Genomic DNA, 22,233 nt, shown 5'->3' with positions numbered 1-22,233 from the left:
AAGAACGCCAATCATCAGCTTATTTCCCTTGACGTCGGGTATCTACATCGTTTCGCAATTGTCACACGCCATGCACTGCATAGCATTTCAGTGCGTACCAGCACACTGGCATTCTGGCTACTGAAAAAACACATGAAGCGGCCCGTAAAAGGCCACCAACATCGGCGATACATTCGAATCTCCTTAACGAAATTTGATGCATCTCAACTGGATAAAAGATTTGCTTCTGAAGAAACCTACCGGCTCTGGAGCTTGCCAACACATCAGTCCCAATTTCTGTGCTCAGTCGACCCGCACACAGATCAAGAATCCAATACAAAAATCCTCGCCATCTGGAAGCGCTTTAGTATCGACTTCGCCTGAACGCAGCATTTACAAACGGCTTCCGATAACGTTTCGGTCAAATGAACAGTCCGCTCTGTGACACCTGTGGCTCGAACAAAAGTCTGGAACCTGCTCTCCTTGACTGCCATGCGTATGCTGACGAGTGTGCGCACTATGAACATTGAAATCAAGCTTTCCCCAGTGCCTCTACCAATGGACAGTTTGAGGTCCCTCAGCCTGCGCCAGACATGCAGTGAACTTTTCATTTGCTTATTTAAAGGACATTTGACAACTTGACAAGCTGTAATTTCACCTTGCATGTCATCCTCATACATTCTTCACGCAGCCAACTGTGTTAGCCCATTTGTCGGACTATGTACTTCATCATTCCATATGTAACATCCATACGCGCCGAGGCACCTAAGTACGCATTTAATGGCTGTTTTTTATCCTCTCACCTTTTTATTTGTTTTAATTTACTTTTTTCGCACTGCTCTCCTTCCACCTTTGTCTCTCAATTCCCATCCCCGCGCTGAGCAGCATGCCAGCGATTTTTAAACGCCGGCTAAATTCCCTTTTCAAAGAGAAACTGTTTACCTCTACCATCCAAGGAGAATTTCGTGTCGTTATCGTAAGCAAAAAACGCCACCACGCGGCAGGCGTCGCAATCTACGCAGAGAAGGAAGCTTGCCAAGTCGGCAAGAATCACGCCAAGTCGGCTGCACTAAACAGCATATCTCCTTTGAAATCAAGCCTACATCATACAGCTCAGTACTCGTTTTCAATAAGAAAAGCCGCAAAGCAAGCATCAAAACCACAGGATAGATAAGGGGCGTGTAAACAATGCGAACACCGCGTGCGACGCGTTCGCTAAATATTAGGTTTGCAGTTGCTTCGAAAGGGGCTCACGTCATTCGAAGCCCTCGTGTGAAGTACAAGCCGCATAATGGTTGATAACGGCGCCTGCAAACACTGCGAAGCACGTTCTTTCTCACCGCGAGTTTCCCGGTAAAGATTACAGTTGCGTAATCTACGTGTTCCACGTATGCCGTTGATTACATCAACGGGCTGATCGCGGCATCCGCGCTGATAAATTGGCGAACTTCAAGGGGGCTAATTCGATATCATACCGATCATAAAGCAGCCGTGAAGGTCTTTGTGAAGTACATTTGACTTGTCTCTGGTTTCACTCTGTAGCAACCGTCGTGGCTGCTGGTGCGCATGATACCGAAAAGGACGAAGTGTCCCCAGTACTGCGTTCAGGTGAATAGCCACCCGATTCTTGGCCGATCCCCCGGTGTGGGTATGTGCCATCTTTTGATAGGCTAACAACAACAACAACAACCTTTGACACCGTCCCCACCGTGTATGTGCTATCGTATTTGAGGCAACAACAACCTTGGCCAGGGCTGGACGCTGGCGCCGCCGCTGTCTCCTCTTCGGCAGGCCTCCAATAAATGTGGCCGCGGCTGCCCTCGTGGGCGACCTCCACCCTGTGGTGACCCGCCGAGCCGCAGCTTCTCCCGCAGATGCGTTCCTGTATGGCGGGCGGGCAGAAACCAGCCTTCAACCCGCCGCTTCCGGCGTTCCTGCCTCAAGGCGTCGGCAGGTGGTTCGCTGAGTTCGAGGCTGCGCTGTGCCTGAACGGCAACGCCATCCAGCCGTTCAAGCACGCGGTCCTCTGAGATATCCTCCCATCCGATCTGCTGTACCGAATCGCTTGCCCTGCCTTGGGCAGCCGGTCGTATAACGAGCTGCGCGCTGCCATACTGGCAGACTTCGGCGTCTCCTACTGCCCGCTGCCGCTCTACGATTCTGCAGACCCGCTTTCGCCGCCGCGAACAGCTGGCCCAGCCGCAGCTTCGCTATCGCTCACGCAGCCTTTGTCATTACCCTGCCAGTCTCCGGCCAGGCCGTCCCTCATCATGACACAGGAGGTAGGGTCAACACCAGCTGAACGCGCCACCCTTCACTGACATTGTCGCTACCGCGTCCTGACAAGGCGCGCCCTGCTGCAGCATGCGTGTCGCGGTTTTCGGCATCTCCGTCTGCCTGGCCAGAACAGCCAAAAGCTCATCAGGCCTCTGCAGCGATGTCGGAGCCGCGGCCGGCTGATCCTAACGAGCTCTCGGCAAAACCCAAGCCTGCCCTTATCAGAAAAATACTCTACTGGGCATGTTGGAACCCGGCACCCGACATGATGGCGGATTATGGTGATGGGCAGTGGTGGGTGCCCACCGTACTGGTGGGTAGTGGGTGCCCAACATATTGCTGGGTGTTGGGTATCATGGTGGGTGCCCAGCATAGTGCTGGGTACTGTTGGGTGCCCGGTAATGCACTGTTGACTGCCCAGCATAGTGGCGGGTGCTCGTGTGTGCCGGGTAACCTGTCTGGCACTGTTGGGTGGCCAGCATAGTACCAGGTACTGGTAGGTGCCAGGTATTATGGCGGTCATTTCTGAGTGCCTGGCATAGTACAATGTATAATGCCGTGCATTGCTCACGTGCAGCTATTATGCCAGGCATAAACAAAATATTGAGTGATGGCCGTAACGAGCAGGCTGGGTAGCAGCGTGACTGGCATACGCATGGTACTACTGCTTTATACTGTGGCTCGGCATGCTCACGTCAGAAATTTGATGAAACAGCATGTGGAATGGGACTCAGTAAAATATTACAGATACCGGATATAATTATAATGAGAGACGCTGTCAAAACTCTATATGATGCATTAAACTAAGATTAAGGAGCACATTCACTGCATGATAAACAATAAACTGATGCACTGCAACCTGCAGGGCATAAATTATGGTGATGTGAAAGGAAAAATATGGCTGTCTGCTTGGCCTGTTTGCAAACAGAGAAATACAACCTGCTACCATCACAGGTTTATTTGTCTGCAGAGCATGTACAGCACAGCCACTGGCTTACATAGAGCTGCTCAACAATACTTGTGCACTCATGCACAGCAACACTTCTGGGACAGCATGGTGTGGAAAGGTCATCGATGTCTTGCCCAAGTCTGTAAAAAGAAATGAGGATGATCACATACAGGAATGGCAGCAGTACAAAAGTATTCTTGCCCCGTTTGAATCCTGGCTGCAATTCAGTAAACTACACCAAGAAGTCATTCCCTCATACAGCCTCCGCAGTTAAGATGGGCATGTACTAATTAAGGACGCACTGAGAACTCCATCTAATTTTTGTTCCATGCAAAAACTGAGTCACGGACTTTGTGGCGCTTTCTGTCTATTCTAATCGCGTTTATTTCACAGACAACTAAATTTAAAAATGAGACATTTTTTCCCACTACTCAGTTTCCATTTGTGACATCAAGACCAAAAAACTCTGTGATCACTGTTTTGAAGTGAATAGTGGTGCAGCGTACTTTCAAGCATATGCCCACAATAACTGCCAAGAGAGCACCACTTTGCTTGTGAAAACGACCACTGGTAGTGGTACCTGCATTTTATTAGACACTGGCTTCAAAACCTCTTTTCAGTGAAAGTAGGTTCTTTCAAATTAGAACGCAGGAATTTATCAATACAGGCCATCATCATCATCAGCCTGACTACACCCACTGCTGGGCAAAGGCCTCCCCATGTCTCTCCAATTAACCCTGTCCTTTGCCAGCTGCACCCACCGTATGCCTGCAAGCTTCTTAATTTCATCCGTCCACCTAACTTTCGGCTGCCCCCTGCTACACTTGCCTTCTCTTCGAATCTGCTCCGTTGCCCTACAAACATTTATTTATTGATTTGTTTATGCTACCCCTAAATTCTCTCCACAGGAGCAGCTGGGATACTTTTTAATATTACATTAAACACAGGAAAGATTAATAAACAAAATAAGCATAGCCAAAGGCAAGCAGGCCGCTACTCATAACTATTTGTACCTAGCACAAAAATATGGATACCATTTTCATCCAACCATTCCTACTTGATCAAAATACAAGAATATGATTTCAAGTCAGTTTTCAAATGGAACACTTGTCACAAAAAAAATTTCCCTGTGAAGAGGTAAATATTCAAACAATAAACAGGAAAGCAAACCGAAAATACGTGGTTACCTTTGAGAATCTTTTGGCTGCAGCACAAACTTAAGTCTAAGCGTAGCTCTGGTACTGTACATTGAATATAAAACATCTGATCAGGAAATCATTTATTTCTGCTTTAATTACCAAGTAAGTATTCTCCTTACGCACTATAAAATGCATTCAACCATTAGCTCCTTAGCTTGAAAAAAATTATACACCAGTTAAGACGGCGAAATGGACTAGTTGGTAAGAATTCATACCAATGTAAAACAGCGCAAAAAGCATTAACACCGAGAGAACGTAAACCCAGTCCTGACTCGCAGTTTAATAACAGAAACTTATTTACAGCCTCAAGATATGCAGTGCGGGAAGGCGCGCAATCCAAAAAGACCACAACAGGACACACGTTTGCCGTCACTGCCGCGCCAAAAATGCAGATTCCTTATAATAGTGAATGGAGAGACCGCTGATGCAATCACCTCCATTTCTTTGGATATGAAAGGCTTCTGACACTTGCCACATTAACTGATCCCAGTGAAGGAATATGAAAGAATAAAAATCTTAGTCCTATGCAACAAAATATTTCTTTCATCCTTTCAACTGCGCCATTCACAGGAGGCACAGTGCGCTGACAGCGCACTGTGAGCATGCCAGCGTAACAAGGTAAAAAATTTTCTTCTTGCTGCCCGCTGACACCATGGCGTCTGACTGATATAATACTGACCACACAACATTAGCACCTATGGCAACAACAATGGCAGGTAGCCTGTCTTGTCCCTGACACAAAACTGAAGCGGTATGCAATCTTCCTTGGTGTGAGAAACCACACATACTTTTACCTCAGACTCACATTGCCAAGGCCATGAGATAGCTTATTAAGGTAGTATGACAGCAACCTTGTGCCCTACTGGCCTGTCCTGAGCTGGTGTCTTCACTTGGCCTTGTATCAAACCTGCACACACATATACAACCAAATCTTGTGAATAGCTGGCTATTGCTAATATTTTAGACTGAATGGCAATACCATATGATGGTGGCAAAATCTACTGAGCATTGACTTGAAGTACAAGACATCACTCTTCACCAACTTTGAATATGTCAACAAGAAACTCAGGATAGGCACTTTTGTCCTTGGGCAGTAAGCCTACCAAACATGCCATGCTTTCCCCTCCATAAGAGCATCAAGAAACTGCAGTCTCTTCGTCTGGCACTTTAACACTGAACTCCAATCCCATGCTTTCCTTTTGAAGGCCTTACAAACATGAAATAGTTGTAACTAAACACTTGTAAGGCAAGGCCTTGCAAACTGCGCTAAATATTTTAGTCCACACACACAAAGAAAATATTACTCAGGATAGGAGCCACACCTGAGCCTGCCCAAACTTCTTTCTTCCACACATAAAGGCCCTTCTGTTCCCTTACAAACAATGAATCAAGGTTAAATTGCAAAACCTTGGAGACTGCATCAACAAAAATACCACAGTTGTGGATAGACGAGCTTTTGCACGAAGAAAAAGAAAAAAAGGAGCTTGCATGTGTTCAAGAGTGGTTCCTATCGCGAATGATATTTCCCTTGCTTGTGTAGACGAAAACATTGAGCACAGTTTTAAAGGCTTCGCCTTGCAGGTGTTTAGGTACAGACACTTACTTCGTGTTTGTGAGTTCTGACAGCTAGCCTAGAGCCATAGTTGCAATGCTGCAGGTTATCAATGAGCAAGGCTGGGGATTAGATTTCAGTGCTGAAGCACCACATGAAGGGATTCTGTAGTTCCTTGATGTATGGCCTTTGTCAAAAATTACAGCCTAAAGAGTTGCTTCCAAGCTGCATAACGAGGCCTTTGTAACAACCTGGGAAGCCTTAGATTACAGTGGTGTGATGAGAGCTCCTCTTACCTTCATGAGGTCCAGAAACTGGTGATAGGTAACAAGACACACCATGGCCGAGAAGCAAACTTCTTGGACTCAAACGTTTTGACAAAGGGTGCATGTATGCAGGTGACACCAAAACACATTTGCTGGGTGTATCACCCAAGGTCAAACAAAAAGCAAACTTGTTTTGAGCTTCCTGGCAGCATATTCAAAGGAGGTAAAGAGGGGTATGGTAGTCTCATGTTTGAAGTCAGTGCCCATGAGGCCTTGCCACTGTCAGACTGCCTCTAGCTTTGGCCTTCAGCATTTTCGGTCTCTTTAAGATGAAGCCGGCAAGCTCACACCTGTTACCGCGTTGTGCCACGTGTGGACAGCAGAGGGAAAAGGATGATAGTAAAAAAAACAGCTTAAGCCTTTGTTCCATAGCGCTAAGATTTTAATCTTTCATCTGGACCAGTAACGTGGGAAGTGGCGACAATGTTTCATATAAGCAGAGGTGGGGATGACTGCATCAGCTTTGTCTCTGTTTACTTGTATGATAAACGAATCTGCATGTCTGACTTGTAATGTCAGTGAACACATGTCCAGTTGTGGCCTTTTGGTTTGCGTGCGTGTTTTTTCCACAGCCTGTTTTTTGGCACAGTGATTTCTACAAAAAAGCACAATTCTGAAATGTTGTAGGGAGCAGAAAATATCAACTTGACATCATATTTTGCCACCATGTATTCTAGAATCTCGCCAATACTCTCCTAAGGGGCACAAACATGGAGGGTAACGAAAAGTGTTCAGCTTAAGTTTAGGAGAATGCAGTGAGCTATGGAAAGAAAAACGATGGGTGTAACATTTAAGAGACCTGAAGCAGGCAGAACGGTGAGGGAACAAATGCGGGTTATTGACATGCTACCGAAATCAAGAGGAAGAAATGGGCTTGTAATGTGAAATCAAGATAACTGCTGTTCCTTAATGTTAATGAAGTGGATTCCAAGGGAAGGCAAGCATAGCAGGGGATGCCAGAAAGTTAGGTGGGCAGATGAGAATAAGAAGTTTTCTGGGATACCGTGGCCACAGCTGGCAAAGGAGATATATGTGAGAGGCCTTTACCCTGCAGTGCGCATAGTCAGGCTGATGGCGATGATTCAAGTTATGAGAGAATTTGCGTAATTATGGTTGTAGTATGCACTTTGATCCAGTTCTCTGTTCAGTTTTTCTCACACTGTTGGTCGCATTGTAAAATTGCTTTTACACTGTTTCTACTACTGCTCGCAAAAGGGGCAAAAGGAAGAATACTGTTTTCTGTCTCGACTTGTATTTTACTCAGCTCTGCCTTTAGAAGGTATGAGGTTACGACACAGTCGTTTAACTAGATAAGACTGCAAAAAATAAATCGCCATGACTTCTTTCAATATTTCTGAGCTCACCTTTTTATGATGGGAACTCGATCTACACGGTGCAAGCTTTCTTAGAAACTTTGAATTGTCCTGTGGAGCCGATTTCTATATTACATCGGATGAAACGTCCCGTTTCCAATCTTTTTTGTTTCTTTAATTGACCAAGAGTAAGAGTCAACCAATTTGAGGAGAGCCTTACAGTCAGTCACATGGCAGCTTGCCACTTGCCATCGGCGGTGTGATATGTAGTAATACGTGGAATGATTTGTGAAAACAAACAGTCCACGGAGATTTTTATTTCTGTGGGCCTAATTGGCAGCTATGCTGTCTGCAACTAAAACTATTCGTAGAAACCTGAAAGCAAAGCAAAAGCAAGATCCGCCACATGACTGGCTCACGGCACTCCCCGCACTACTTGACTCCTCCTACTCTCAGAGGTCAGTTAAAAAAAATGGTGGGAGCTAGGACATCTAATCCAATTTAACAGAGAAATCGGCTGCACAAGACAATAATTCGAAGTTTCCAAGAATGCTCGGAGCATGTAGACCGAGTTTTCATGGTAAAAATACGAGCTCAGAATCCACTTTACTACACAAAGGTGTAGTAAAGAACTGTGTTGCATCTAAACATTTCAGGCATTTTCCTTGCGGCGCTTACAAAGCACATTGAACGTCAATAAATACTGAAAGACTTCAGGAACAATCAAGCGAAGTTGGCATCATTTAATTTAACAAACCATAAAACCAGTAAAAAGATTATTTACATATCTCACCATTGTTAAAATCTGGACATCAACATAAGGCAATTGCTAGCTCTTTTGTGAATGTTGGTGTAGTCGGATACATATCAAGAAGCAGCAGATACGATTCAAACGAGGCCCTCCAGCCGATGACGTCGAACGATTTTTCTTATGCCATGGTTAATTTGCATTCGTCTGGCTCCCCCTACGACGCCACCCTAGCAGGACTAAGGGGATTAACCACATTTTGAGAGTAAGTCCTTGCCATTGTCTGGGTGCAATCATTTGAGGGGAATCTGCCGCTTTGTTTTTGAATTTTACCCAACTATATAAAAATTTCACAAAAGTTGTTACACTCGACCAAAAATCAAAACGTCAATCTTGCACAACCACAGGCTTGGAAATCTCATAATTTTTTCACATTCACTATGCACCAGTTTGGAAATTCCACAAGACGAGTGTCTCAGGGGTCTAGATTCAAACTAGTCACTTGAATGCAATGTGTTACACTGATACGCCTAGAATAGCGACAGAAGTTGCGCGTTTATTTTCCGCATCCTTAACCTGCTGTACGGGTAAAGAACCTTCCTCCTGTAATTCTGCTGTCATCAGCACCTAACAACTTCAGACAGAGCTGAGTAACATACAAGTCGAGAGCCTTCAAAAAGCAGGCTTCCCTTACCGCCTTTGCAGGCAGTGGCAAAAACAGAGCTGAAGGAGTGGTAGAAAGTTCCCGACAATGTGAAAGAGGCTGAACACATAACTAGACCAAGTATGTGGCCCTACCAAAAATAGCACACAAAATTTCTCTTAGCCCCCAAAAAAGTGGTGGCAAAATATGTCGAGCTAGTGTTTTCTTCAGCACCCTCCTCCACCCATATACTTATTAAAGGTCAATTTAAATGTTTTTAATTGTCACTTCCCTTGCATTTTAGTTAAGGTTGTGATTACTTAAGGTGGAGATGCACATTTATGTCATTGCTTGCCAATCGACAGACTTAAGCGTTCAACCATCTTCGAATTCCTCAAAACCATCACAGTTTATTACATTACTAAGGCAAATCTTATGCCAGCTTGTTTTTTACGAAAAAAAATTTCCATGCCAAAGCCGCCGTCTCAAGTTTCGAAACTCGTGTAACAATAAACAAATAATAAACTCAAAAAGGTAAAAAACTGCGATTTTTCAATTTTTGATGTAATTTTATGTTCTCACAGTAATCATTACAACTACTTTCTAAGTTGCCTGGCAGACAAAGAAGCCAAAAAAATGTTTCAGCGATTAGAAACCGTAAGCAGAGTCAGAAAAAAAATTTCTTAATTTCAGTAAAGCAGCTTTTTGTGCCATATTCAGCTGTGAATTCATTGTGAGATGATACTAGTAAAAATATGAAAGGTAGTAAGCTGCACATTACCATTGAATGCAATTTATTCTGGTGATTGAAGTAATTTTTGTATTATGCGAGAAAACAGTGTTGAAAGCTGAGCACCGATGCCAAACCTCAACGTTGCTCTGTGCCTGCTCTTTACTGCAGTGCTCACTAGAGCCGGTTGCAAACCATACCTAAGAAGTGCTGCAAGGTGCTCCAAATGGATGTTCCTATGTTTGTGGGTTGAAAGGCCTCGTGGCGTGTTCATCCATGTTTCAACACTTGAAACAATTGGGTCACTGATTGCGATGTAATTCTAGCATGCACAGTTGAAGTACCACTGGCTGTTCACACGTAGAGAGAAACTGGGAGTGCGACACCACCACGCTTTGAGAACCGCTGCTGCCAAGAGCAGACTAGAATGGGTGCATATTTATTGTTCATGTACCTTTGCCATCAATTCTCCCCAGCTGTCGGCAGCTGTGCTTTGCAAAGCACGGCAGCCATCCGCTCCCGGTTTTCCCTTAAGTGTGAAAGAGCCTGCACATGAAGACGATGTTATGAAACACTACTGTTCTTTCCAAGGAGCTCTTTTAAACCAGTTGGTGAGTTCAATTTGTTTTTCTTGAATGACTTCAAGGACGCAGAAGACAGCCATCATTTCATAGCGCTTCTTGCATCTGCACAATGAGGAGCGTGGCTGCAGTGGTCTTTGGTCCGCATCTCCAGTTACCACGAGGGTTGACTTGATGCTTGTGCTATGTGGCCATTTAATTTTTATTTTTTGTAACCGTGCCCTTGAGTAGACCTCTGTACTCCAGAAGCTGAAAGCATTCATGCCCAGCACACCACCTGCAGCACTGCTTAAACCTACACTTGCAGCTGGCTCCAGCATGCACTGTACTGAGGAGCAGGCAGGGAGCAATACCGCAGCAGGGCATTGATGCTGAACTTGCAAAATGATGCTTTTTTAGAACCAAAATTACTCGAAATAAACTTGTGATAATAAATGCGACTGAATGTTATTGTGCAGCTTACTACCTTTCTTATGCTTACCAGGACCACATCACTATGCAACTGACAGCTGAATATGCCGCAGAAAGGGACTTTTCTCCAATTTAGAATTTTTTCTGGCACGGCTTAGGTTTTCTCATCGCTGAAACGTTTTATAGGCTCTCTTGCCATTCATACAACTTCTGTGAGACCATAAAATTTGGTAAATAATTTCGAAAACGGATAGCTTTCCACCTTTTTCAGTTTAAAAACAAAGAAATATTAAACAAATTAATTTCAAATTTTTGTAAGTGAAAGCATAATGTCTAGTCTAAAAAAATTGATAGTTATGCGTTCTTTATTCAGCCAAATGAAAAGTGATAGTGCATGCATGTGGTACTTCAGATGTCTTTGGCACATTTTCCTTTCCAGTGTGCAAAAAACATAACATCATGCACCTGCAGTGCTTTACATGTTTATTATGTGCATGAGTGCACGTCTGTGCGAGTGCATACTAAAAATAAAAAAACACTGCCATTTCATAATGCCCGCTGCCAGCCCAAAGTAGCTGATTCGATGGTTGAATTGAGAAAGAAGCTGCTTCACCAGCTGCATAGCAAGCATACGCACCATGAATGCAATTCTGAGCTTTGCAGTTGATCTTGCTGTGTACAATGGCTACACACAGCCAGAGTGCACAGAATGCCCAGCGAAAGCTGCAGCGCTGATGTTTGCTGCTAACCTTTCTTTCAGTTATCGCTGTTGCGCTCTTTTAACAAGACCCTTCGCAATGTTGGCTATGCTCGCCATGTTGCCTTCTTCTCATTTCGACGGTAATGGCCCCATATGGCGATATAGCGTTCCTCCAGAAAGCTCACGAGTACGCCACTCGCTATCTCGGCTCAAATCTACAATGGGCGTTACCACGTGTTTCTTGCTTTTCTTACACGTACATCTATAAGTGTTGTTTTCTGGTTAAAATGACATAAGTGCTTTCATGTGATTCTACCTTACCAGTCTAGCCTGACTTAGTACTTCCCTTTAGTGCCCCTTTAAGATGGGGCCACAGCACAATTTTTTTTGGCAAAAACAAGCTGGGATAATGATTCTTATAGTAATAGAATAAACTATATGCATTTTTTAAAGGAAATCGAAGATGCTCGAACAAAATCTGGGTCAGATGGCTTGGAATGACCCAATTTCAAGTGTAATAACTAAAATACACAATCACAAAGTTATTCAGTCTTGTCACATGTCAGCTGCACAAAAAACATGCACTGACGTCTCATCAACCGGTGTCTGCTGAAATTGCTATTTTTGTGTTGTGTACCCAGATATCTCATCCAATCCACTACATACATCATGATACTTATGTGAGCACACTTATCAGTTGTGTTATAGGCAGCACCTTTCCTACAGAATGATGTATGAAGTCTTCAGCATACTTTTCTGTGAATACATCACAGTGAAGAGATAGGAAAGGCAGCTGCTCTACTAACACAAGAATACATAAATGATCATGCACCACAGGTCTTTTCTTCTCCAACTGCACCAACAACCCAAAGTGTCATTAAAAACTTTAGGTGCTCTTTGAATGACACGAGAAAGTTTTACTGGCTGAAATGAAACAAAGTTATGGTATTAGTGAGGCCACACCTGGATGCGCAGGTAAAGCAGTCAGACCCCATGACACGGCACAGCTGTGCAACAAGCAGGCAGTGATATTCTTGCTCTCTGCAGTAAAAAAATGACATGAGAACATCATCATTAGAATCAGAAGCATTCAAAGCAAATAAAAAAAAACTATAGACACTATTCCACATACAAGATGATTTTGGGGTGGTTGGTTCAGTATTTTCCCAAACAGCGCTCGAAGAGACAGACAGAAGGATGAGAAGCACTACACACATTGTGCTGAATTAACAGAATTTTATTCATTAAGCATTACAATATGCACAGTGCAGAAAAAAGCCAACAATCAGTCCCGTCACATGCTCCATCATTATTCTCATCTTTCCCCTTCCAGAAATACCCTTTGTTTCACTAGAAGCGATAGCAATGCACTGCTCATGCATGTGTCTTTATAATCAAAGATTATATGCAATACAGTGATAGTTGACTGAAACCGAGATGAAAAAGCACAGAAAATTACTGAGCGTAAAACAATGCTTGATTATAAAGACACATGCATAAGTAGCACCTCCCTATCACTACTAGCAGAAGAGGCATTTTTGGAAGAGGGAAGATGAGGGTAACGATGGAACGTGACAGGACTGATTGTTGACTGTTTTATCTGCATTGAATATATAGAAATGCTTCATGAATAAAATTTAGTTGCCAGTTGAACAGCGTGTGCGTCATCATTCTGGCCACATCTTCCAGCACTGCTCAGAATAATATATACAAAAGCTGAAGTCCAGCACATGAGGTTTTCCTCTTGGGTTGGCCCATACAAAAACTGCAGCTTTTTTTTGCTTTTCATCACAACATTCAACGCACTGACCACTCTTGCTATGCCAGGTAGCCTGCAGACTGCCTTTAACCTTTTATAAGGTGCAAGCTGCATGCATGTCTCACCATGGCCGGTCTCGAGGGGAACGTGTGCTCTATTTCTTACGGCCCTTGCAAAAGGGTCTGTTTCTGCCTCTTGCCACATCACGGTGGGGTCGCCACTGCCCCACTGTTGCATCCGCCATTCATGCAGGAGGAGAAGGCGCGTTCGCTCCTAGTTTCGTCTACGTCATTGGTAACCATCAGGCCCTTATGTTTCATCCTTTGCACTGTATGCAAATACTGTGAATCAGACCCCTTTCCTTTGTTTTGCCATGTGAGAAATCTGAAACGAATCAATGTTTGTGCATGCTTGCCTTCAGTCCGACTGTGCATGATAGCATGTATTCTTCAAGCACAAATGTCAACCATTCTACCCCTTACATTTTACTAAAAGTCAAGACTCTCAGCCTTTGTAGTTCGTCTTCTGGCAGGTCTGCATTAGAGTGCAGAATGATGTGCCATGTGGAGCATTAGCATGGCAATTTTCAAAGTGTAGAGAATTCTGCAGCATTAATATAGCTCCTGAAATTTCAAGCACAGCTTCTTTAGCTTTGCACGACAGTGGCATTAGCAAGAATTCATGCTGCACCCCAGCAAAGTGCATCATATAATTCGTGAATGGAATGGGCACTGAAAAACCCCCAACACTGGCCACAGGAGCGCAGTGCGATGACAGCACGTTGCACACACGTAACGTCCAAGAGGCATAGATCTGCTCCTCTTGGAAAGGCATTTTGAAGTTTGCCAGTGTCTCACGACTGTCCATTCCCCCAGATGACAATGCAAAAATTAGTTGTTGAAAATAACTGCCAGCAATTCAAAGTTCGGAACTGCGCTTTGAATAAATCAGCCTTCACTAGCGAACAGACTTATCTCAGAAGCAATGACAGCCAGTGTGACACAGTGTATTCACTTGCATTTGTACAGCCTCCTCATCGCTTTTCATAAACCTCCCAAGAACATGAACTTTCCTCATATCATTAAGGAAACGAAGATACACCCAAAAAGCTTATTCTTCTCAACCTAGCATAGGTAAATTAAAGCACACTGCAATGTTTTATGTTAGCTGGCTTAGCTTAAGATGTAAGGAGCTGAAATTAAGGTTTGTGATGCTGACATGTTAATAAGTTCCTGAATTTCAAAAAAATAGAGGGCAGTGAACATTCAACCGCACGCATGGCTGGCCATAATCTCAGCCCTTCTTTTATAAAAATGTTTAAATGAAATATTTTATTGGTAGCTTCTTCAGGGTATGCTGCAAGTTAAATGTATACCTCGACAGCAAAATAGGGTGCTCTTTATTATAGCTAAAACAATTCATCGGACATAATCTCTGAAATTGCAATACTCAGTACGCATCACTATCTGTGCCAGCACACACAACTTGTACTGTTGCTTTCTGGTGACGTTAGGCAGACAAGAATGCCTACAAGCAAACTTGTGCTCAGCCCGAAAACTGCTCATTGGGAAAACTCATGTCCTCAAACATCTAGCAGTTCGGCGGCAGCAATAACACCAATATTACAATTTTTCCTGATACTTGCTAACACATTAGTCATTAGTATTCCTTCGAGGTATCGATACAGGTCTCTCGTTTAAGGAAGTTTGGAAGTATATGGAGGGCAAAATAATTCAGGACACGTGAAAAGTGATATCAGCGTAATTAAGTATTGTATACATTGCCCCGCAATATTTATTTGACAGTCGAATGTTAGTGTATGTGTCTGACTACACTCTACAAATATCGTCTCAAGCCAGCAGCCAATAATGGCGGTACAGGATTTACCACTCGCACGTAGCGGACACTATTGCCCCCGATGGTACATTTTTATAAGGTGAGCTCAAAACTTTCACTATCTGAGTTTCCCTTCTCTTCCCCTTAGCATTAAGCATCATTTATTCATGGACCATGAGACATGCAAGAAAATCATCAGAGTACTTCCTTCTGGATGAGGAAAAAGAAAGTGATTCCTGCTTTTAAATATTTTCACCGAGCACATTTTGTAATGAATCTGTGCGCATGTGGGCTGCACTGAAGACGTGCACGCTCAGCATTCTTTGTTGTTTTTTTAATTTCGGTGCTGCACTCACCATGAATCAGCGGCCGACAGCGCGAACCAGGTGAATGCCACCCACCACCGCAGATGCAGGCAGGGAGCAAGCGGTCGGGTCTTCACGCCTCTAGCAACAGCAGACAGAGTAACTTCTGGAGAAAAGCTCCCATTGCTTCTGCGGTGATTGTAGAGGCCGCAGGAAAGAGTGAAGCAGTCCCCTTGACACCAGCTTGGCCTTATATGCATACAAATGGTAAAAGTGCATTCAGAATGGTTCTGGAAATCCAATGACATCAATTTAAAGCCATTTTGACCCCACGCTTTGTAGAAGAATGGTGAACACATTTGCATCAATGACTTCGTTTTTTTAAAAAACCTCAAATGCGGTGCCTATGTTTTATCTACCTATAAGAACACTTGTAATATATTTGAAGATTGCTTCGAGGCAGTTTACTGATGGAAAAGGCTGAAAAGGTCAACAATGTTTCCAAATTTATTTTCCCACCAGTGAGGGCCACATCAAACTGAACACCTGTAACCCTTATTGCCGTACTTCATGTCCACTCCTCATGTAATAGTACCCTGTAATGGGGCCTTTGAGTATCAATATATAAATAACTAAGTACATACCGATGCTTGAAAACACACACAGAACACCAGGGGGACCATTACCAAAAAAGAAAAACATTCTGAGTGGTTTATTTTCTTGTTAGGTAGTAATGAGCATCTAAAACATGTTATGTAGATGTATCATATTCGTTTGCCGGCACTTGAAGCAAAAGGAACGCGAATCCCCGAATCCTAGAAAGGGTTCAACATTTTTCACATACTGTAATGGCTGAAATGCAATTCGTTTAAACCAGCATGATTATCCAATGTGTACTGAAATCCAAAAGCTTATTTAAATGCTGTCCTGAAACAAGCTATAAAATAACACTATGCCGGAATTCACACGCTCCTTTTCATTCCACACAACTCACAAAGTTTACTTTTACGAGAAGGCAAGATCCGTGCTGTAGGCTCCAAATTGGATGCAGACGAGCCACATGCAGACATCCACCTGCGAAAACTCGTTATTAGAGAGCATAGTGATATAAGAAATGAAAGAATGTGTCACAACATTGATTCCCGTCAGTTATGAATAGAGAAAAAGAGAAAACTAGGATATTTAACGCAATCAGCTCCTCAAAATTGCAGTCTGTCAACACAAGTACTTCTGTTATCATGACAACTGCCAAAACCTGTTAAAGCACCAAGTAAACCCCAGAATAATAAAGGCAGCACATACAAAATGCGAGTATGTGTGAAAGGATTCAGCTGGCATTAATTACACATTGTAGCATGCAACAGACATGACGCCCTTTATATTCCAACCATGATGAAAATTTACAGGAGCAAAAAGACGCAGAAACACAAAAAGCTTAACAAATGAGTGTTCAATTTTTAACAGTGATTAGCAAATGGTAGACAGACTTGTGCTGAAGCTTCTCCACATACTAAAAGACTGTAAATAGAAGCCTGTTCCTGTATTTTATGGCATTCTTTTGGTGAAAAGAACCACACAGGCAAACTGAATGGACATGCTCCGAATGGTAATGCATCTTTTCAGCTGATGATAAGGATTGCAAGCGAATAACTCGCCGAGTTGCACAATCGTAGCATTTGAAAGCTAAATTTTACATTGTGCTAAATAGGCGCACAAAATTTTCCGTTCAACGGATTCGCAACAGGCACGTAGCATATATTATAATCGGCGACAGCTTTCTGTGGCTGCGAAGAAGAAAATACGAGCGCGAAACGTCGGCTCTCACAAGCGCGCTGCACGCACGCGCTCACGAACCAGCGACGCAATCTTGTGAGCCGGCGGTGAGAGCTCGTAGCTTCCGCTGCATGGTCACTCCTTCAGAGGCAACTTCACAGAAAGCTGCGTCCGAGTCTAGACAGAACATTCTTACCTTGAAAACTCCGTTCGTGACGATGTCACCGGCACCGAACCATTGGCGCAGACATCGGCACAAGACCTGCTACACAATGAGCACATTCTATCACATAAGAAGCACAGTAACAACGTCCATGCACTGCGATTTCAAAACTGAGACTGTGCACCGACTTCTTTGCGACGACCTAGAACAAAGGGACACTGATTGGAAGAAGCTTCGTCGGCTGCCACTGACCCTGTTTCACACGTACGGCGCGTTTACAGTGGTACGCGAACCTACGCTCTTCTGTGGTTACATACGTGCACGAATCACACTACAATGCAGGACGGTACTGCACAAAACACTGAAAACCCGTCCTCGTTACAGCTGGGCATGGTGGCTAACCTGGGCATATCGCGGCGCACGCCATAATAGACGGGAAAATAACGTCGACGGTATGGTGACGGAGGTGACGAAGGCCTCTGGCTGGCCTAGCACCCTGCCGGGCAAAAATGCGATGCTGAGTTTCAGTTTCGGTGTTTTGCGAAACGACTGGTATCTCTTCACGATGGGCACAGGAAAAGTTTGCACAAACTTTTGCTGGTATTCTACCGCTTTGGAGGGCGCAGAATTACCAGCAGCTACTAATATCGCGCGGAAAAGCTAACGATGGAACGATATTTTTATGCTTGGATGGCGGTTCAGAATTAATGCTTGAGGAAACAGTGTCTTGATAGATCCGCAACGCGCATTCACGCGGTCGAATTCTGTCCACTATTTCGTTTGCCCTGCGGCTGTCTCCGTCTTCTCTCTCTCTTTTTTTTTGGGGGGGGGGGAGGGGAGGGGTCTGCGGTGCATCTATTGGGATGTTTAGTGCATTCCACAATTTCTTAGCTGCCGTCCCTACGTTATAAAGACGAGCCGTCGTTCGAAATTATTTTTTCGTCAGCAGCAAGTAGAGAGAGTGTAGAAGTCAGCGTCGAAGTGGTAGTATAAAGACCGCAATTCCTCGTATGCGGTCAACGCTTGCGTGCTATGCAGATATCCAGCTCGCGCGCAGCATCTTCAGATTTGATGGCGTTGCCAATTACACGATCGCTAGCTGCCCTGGCTCAGTGTGTGCCGGCTTACCTGCCAATCGGAATTTAACACGACACACCACCGCTATGGGTTCCCGCATGCCCAGTATCGTGTGTTCTGTGCCCACCTAACCTCCCAACATTTTCTGCTCCCAGCATCAAATGCTGTCACATGGCCACCATCGTGTCCGACATGCCCAGTTAGCTTCCCAACAAATGTCCGGCATTGCCAGCACGTTCCAGTATGAAAGCCCTTCTTCCCGGCATGCCCGGTACTTTCGCGAACATGTCCATTATGAATGCGAGCATAAATCATGCTTGTTTTTCCGATAGGGGCTCGCCACACCCCAGCCCCTGCAAAAGTCCGAAATGCAGTGAAAGTCACACTCAGCATGATGAGAAGGCCAAACCGGTGACAGCAGTGCCAAGCACGGCGATTGTCACCCGCCCTACTTTTCCTGACAAGGACTCTGAACCGGTGCCAGCGCCCGTCCTCCAGCCAAACGAGGCCTCTGACCTGGGTTCTTCTTGCTCCCCAGCGGTGTTTTCAAACACGCCTTGCACACCTGGCTCGGCAGCCGCCAAACGCATGTTCGATGGCGGACCACCGCACGCAACCTTTCGTGCCCAGCAGGTTCAGGATCCAACCCCGCTGCAGCTTCACCAACCGCCGTCTAGGAAGTTGCCTAGGCTCACCAGGCCAGCGGGCGTTTCCCTGGTTTTTGTTGTGGTGCTGAGGGCGCCTCCGATTGCCACTACCCCACTCGCGTCCCTCATCATGACCTGCTCGGCGCCAGAGGCAAGGCCGCCGCTCGTGCGTCCTCCCGCCGTGTCCAAGTCAGTCAGTACACGGCTGGCTGTGCGCGTGTCCCAGCAGCCACATGCAGGCCACCGCAGCCATTCCGCCGCCTAGCACCACGTTGCGCCTCCCATAGCTGCTACTACGCGTCCCTCGACGGCGTTGCAAAGATCGGCCTCAACGCCACAGCCAGAGTCGCCGCCTGAGCCTCGTATTCGGACACCGGACGGCCTGCACGAGTATTGACACATTCCGACTGATCGTCTAGGGGAGGAGCCCTGTAGCGACCCGCACGGCTGGCGGTGCGCGTGATGCCGAAAAGGGCGAAGTGTCCCCAGCACGTGTTAGGAAACGCTCGGGATCTTGGCCAGTGCCGGATGCCGCCGCTCCGCTGCTGTCTCCTCTTCGGCAGCGCTCCAGTTAATGTGGCGCGGTAGGCCTCCTGGGCGACCTCCACAACAGCTTGTAGAGCCACGTGTGTGAATTTTCAAGTGACGTCGCAATGGGTTATTTGGTGTCATTTTACACCTTCGCTGTCCAACGAAATTCACGGCGTGAATTGGATCCACAATTTTGTAGCGATAGCTACACTACGCCAGCCACTTCGCGAGGTCAGCGTGGCTGCGCGCTGAGCCGTGGCACCACCTCTCTGCCAGCTGTGCGCATGCGCAGAGTGGCACATAGCCCGCAGCTGGTGTGCGCGCCGTGCGCCTCGCCGCTGCGCCGCCGGCGGAGCCGACTATCTACATCTGAGGCCAGCTAGCAAAAACATTACTTTCACCGAAATACTGCGCCCGACAGCTTTCGCAGAGCGTTCACGTACGGCTGTAGATGGCCGGGATAAAGTGCAAAACCTATTTGACGGATACAATTGGCTAGAAGTACAAGCGCACAGCGCTGATTTATCCATTGTTTCACAGGAAGTGTTCCTGAGAAACATTCGTTATAAGCAGCGCGTATGACAGGATCTCCGCTGCGGCGATGAATACTTTCACATCTTATTCGAACTTGGGCATTCGGTCGCAGGAGCGAGAGAAATCAGCAGCAACCAAAATGCTCACTCGTTCACACATTCCGGCCACCCCGTCGCCGCTTCGACCGCGAGGTCTTTCTTAGTGCAAACCAACGCTGTCTGCGTAACGCACTGGAAGCGCATGTACGCTAAACGAAGGCATTGCTCGACGTTACGCCATTTGTCACATTCGCACTTTTAGTTCAGCGTATGCAAACACAGAGGCAGAGATAAGCTCTAAAGCCGCCATAGCCCTTCTTTGTTGGATAGAAGCGAATTTCTGAGAACTTCCCCGCCGTTTCACTGCCCATCTACTTCCTCCTTGCTCACCCCCTGACAAGAGAAGCAAGCGACCCTCTCCCGTGCTGCCACTGGCTGCGAGGCGCTGGAACGCATCCCGTGACGTCACTCGCCACGTGTCAAGCAGGTTTCCAACTTGCTTTCCTTGTGTTATTGTGAAAATACTACGCGATGTCCAATAGTTTTGTGTGATGCTTGACCTTGAAATGACCTCGAGCAAAACATGAATAATTAAATAAAAAAGTAAAATATTGTCGCGACTGGGATTAGAACCCGCGGCGGTGCGAACAGATCAGCTTCGCTGGGCACTGCACGAGAGCACTTCGCTAACGCCGCAGCCGATCACGCTTTGTGTTAAACTGCAACTCGTTCCTAATTACGGGTGACTTCAACGTGTCTCATCCTTCGTGCGGCTACATGACCGAAAACCCCAACGGTCGTAAGATGACCCTGACCATCGCCCGTGAATCGGGACATTGTGAATCGGGAAACCAACCCGGCCCTGGCACTAGTTGGTACGCAACACTCGTGCACGTGGGCCAATATGTAATGGAATTCGTACAGCCATGATTTCATCTTTGAGACGGCGATTCAGGTGAGTGTGGGCCGAGCACCTAGTCGTAAACTGCGCCTCACGGACTGGGACGCTTTCCGACAACACTGATTAGCTCCGAAAAATGGCGAACGACTCTCCCTGGCTGAAAAGGTTGGACAGTTGCAGGTGGACATAAAGAAAGTCGCCTTTGCAATGCAGGCCACAGAGAAGGCCCCTGGGATAGACCCACACCTCCTACACCTGTGGGAGGCTCGAAGAGGGCTTGTCTGAAGGTGGAGGAAGCAGGGACACAATTGCAAGCTATGCCAATGCATAGCTAAACTCACTCTTTTGGTAGAGTGCAACACAGGGGAGATGACGAGCTTTAACTGGCACTGACTCTGCCCCAGGCTGCAGGGGACACTTGGTATGGCCCAAGCGTGTTCACTCCTCCGCGGCCTTCTCGACCGGTCCAAAACCAAACAGGAAACCTCCGAAACGGTCGCCAAGCTCTTACATAAGGAAACGAAAGACACCACCGCACTGCTGCATGCCCTGCAGGCGCGCTTCATGGTGATGGGCCCAGACCCTAGTCTAGACTAAAAAGCAAAAGCACGGCCCTGGTCGACGACATCATAGAATCAGAGGTCCGAGCAGTGCTCGCGAACCTGACAAGAGGCACAGCACCTGGGGCAGATGGCATTAATTACAGATGCTCCAGAACCTTGACAATGGCTCAGTATACCGCCGTGGCAGATTATTATATGAAGCGTGGATGACCGGCAAACTCCTGCAAGAATGGCGCCACGCTAACATCAGCCTAATACGTAAATCAGGCAAACCGCTTTTCTTCCAAAGCCTTCGTCCCGTATCCCTGACGTCCGTTGGAAAACTGATGGAACATGTCGCGCTCAACCGGCTCCACCCCCACTTAAGAACTAACATCTTTCCTAACACAATGTTCGGATTCCGGCTGCATCTCTCCACCCATGACGTGCACGTTTAGCTGAAAGAGCCAGTGATTATCTTGTGAAGACACAGGCCCGTGCTGTTCTGGCTTAAGACGTGAAGGGGGCCTTCGACAACGTATAGCACGATGCCATCTTAGCGGGCCCTATAGCGAGGCCCCACTGTGGCCGTCGCACTTACGACTACATGAGAGCCTTCCTCTCAGATCTAACCGCTACCCTTTGCTCTCACAGGTCGGGGCACCCCGCTGTGCTCGGTGCTGTTGCCCATGTTTTTCAACGTGGTCTAGCCTTCAGCC

The 22,233-nt window shown here is 46.0% G+C and overlaps 1 long non-coding RNA gene across 2 annotated transcripts; it reads right to left on the bottom strand.

Moving 5' to 3' along the window:
- Nucleotides 1-3,212: 3,212 nt before the first annotated feature.
- On the bottom strand, nt 3,213-17,636 carry LOC144135147 (uncharacterized). Of its 2 annotated transcripts, XR_013315394.1 has the most exons (6): nt 17,278-17,636; nt 16,303-16,382; nt 15,360-15,557; nt 12,372-12,449; nt 5,210-5,311; nt 3,213-3,345 (listed from the first exon to the last, which is right to left on the bottom strand). It is a non-coding gene; the product is annotated as an uncharacterized LOC144135147 (long non-coding RNA). The 2 variants fall into 2 exon arrangements; XR_013315393.1 differs by lacking the exon at nt 5,210-5,311 and having other exon boundaries at nt 17,278-17,632.
- Between the last annotated feature and the right edge of the window lie 4,597 nt (nt 17,637-22,233).

The sequence above is a fragment of the Amblyomma americanum genome, chromosome 5 (genome assembly GCF_052857255.1).
Source record: "Amblyomma americanum isolate KBUSLIRL-KWMA chromosome 5, ASM5285725v1, whole genome shotgun sequence".
Lineage (NCBI taxonomy): Eukaryota > Metazoa > Arthropoda > Arachnida > Ixodida > Ixodidae > Amblyomma > Amblyomma americanum.
The sequence above is the reverse complement of the archived record's forward strand: the minus strand, read 5'-3'. Positions and strand labels throughout refer to the sequence as shown.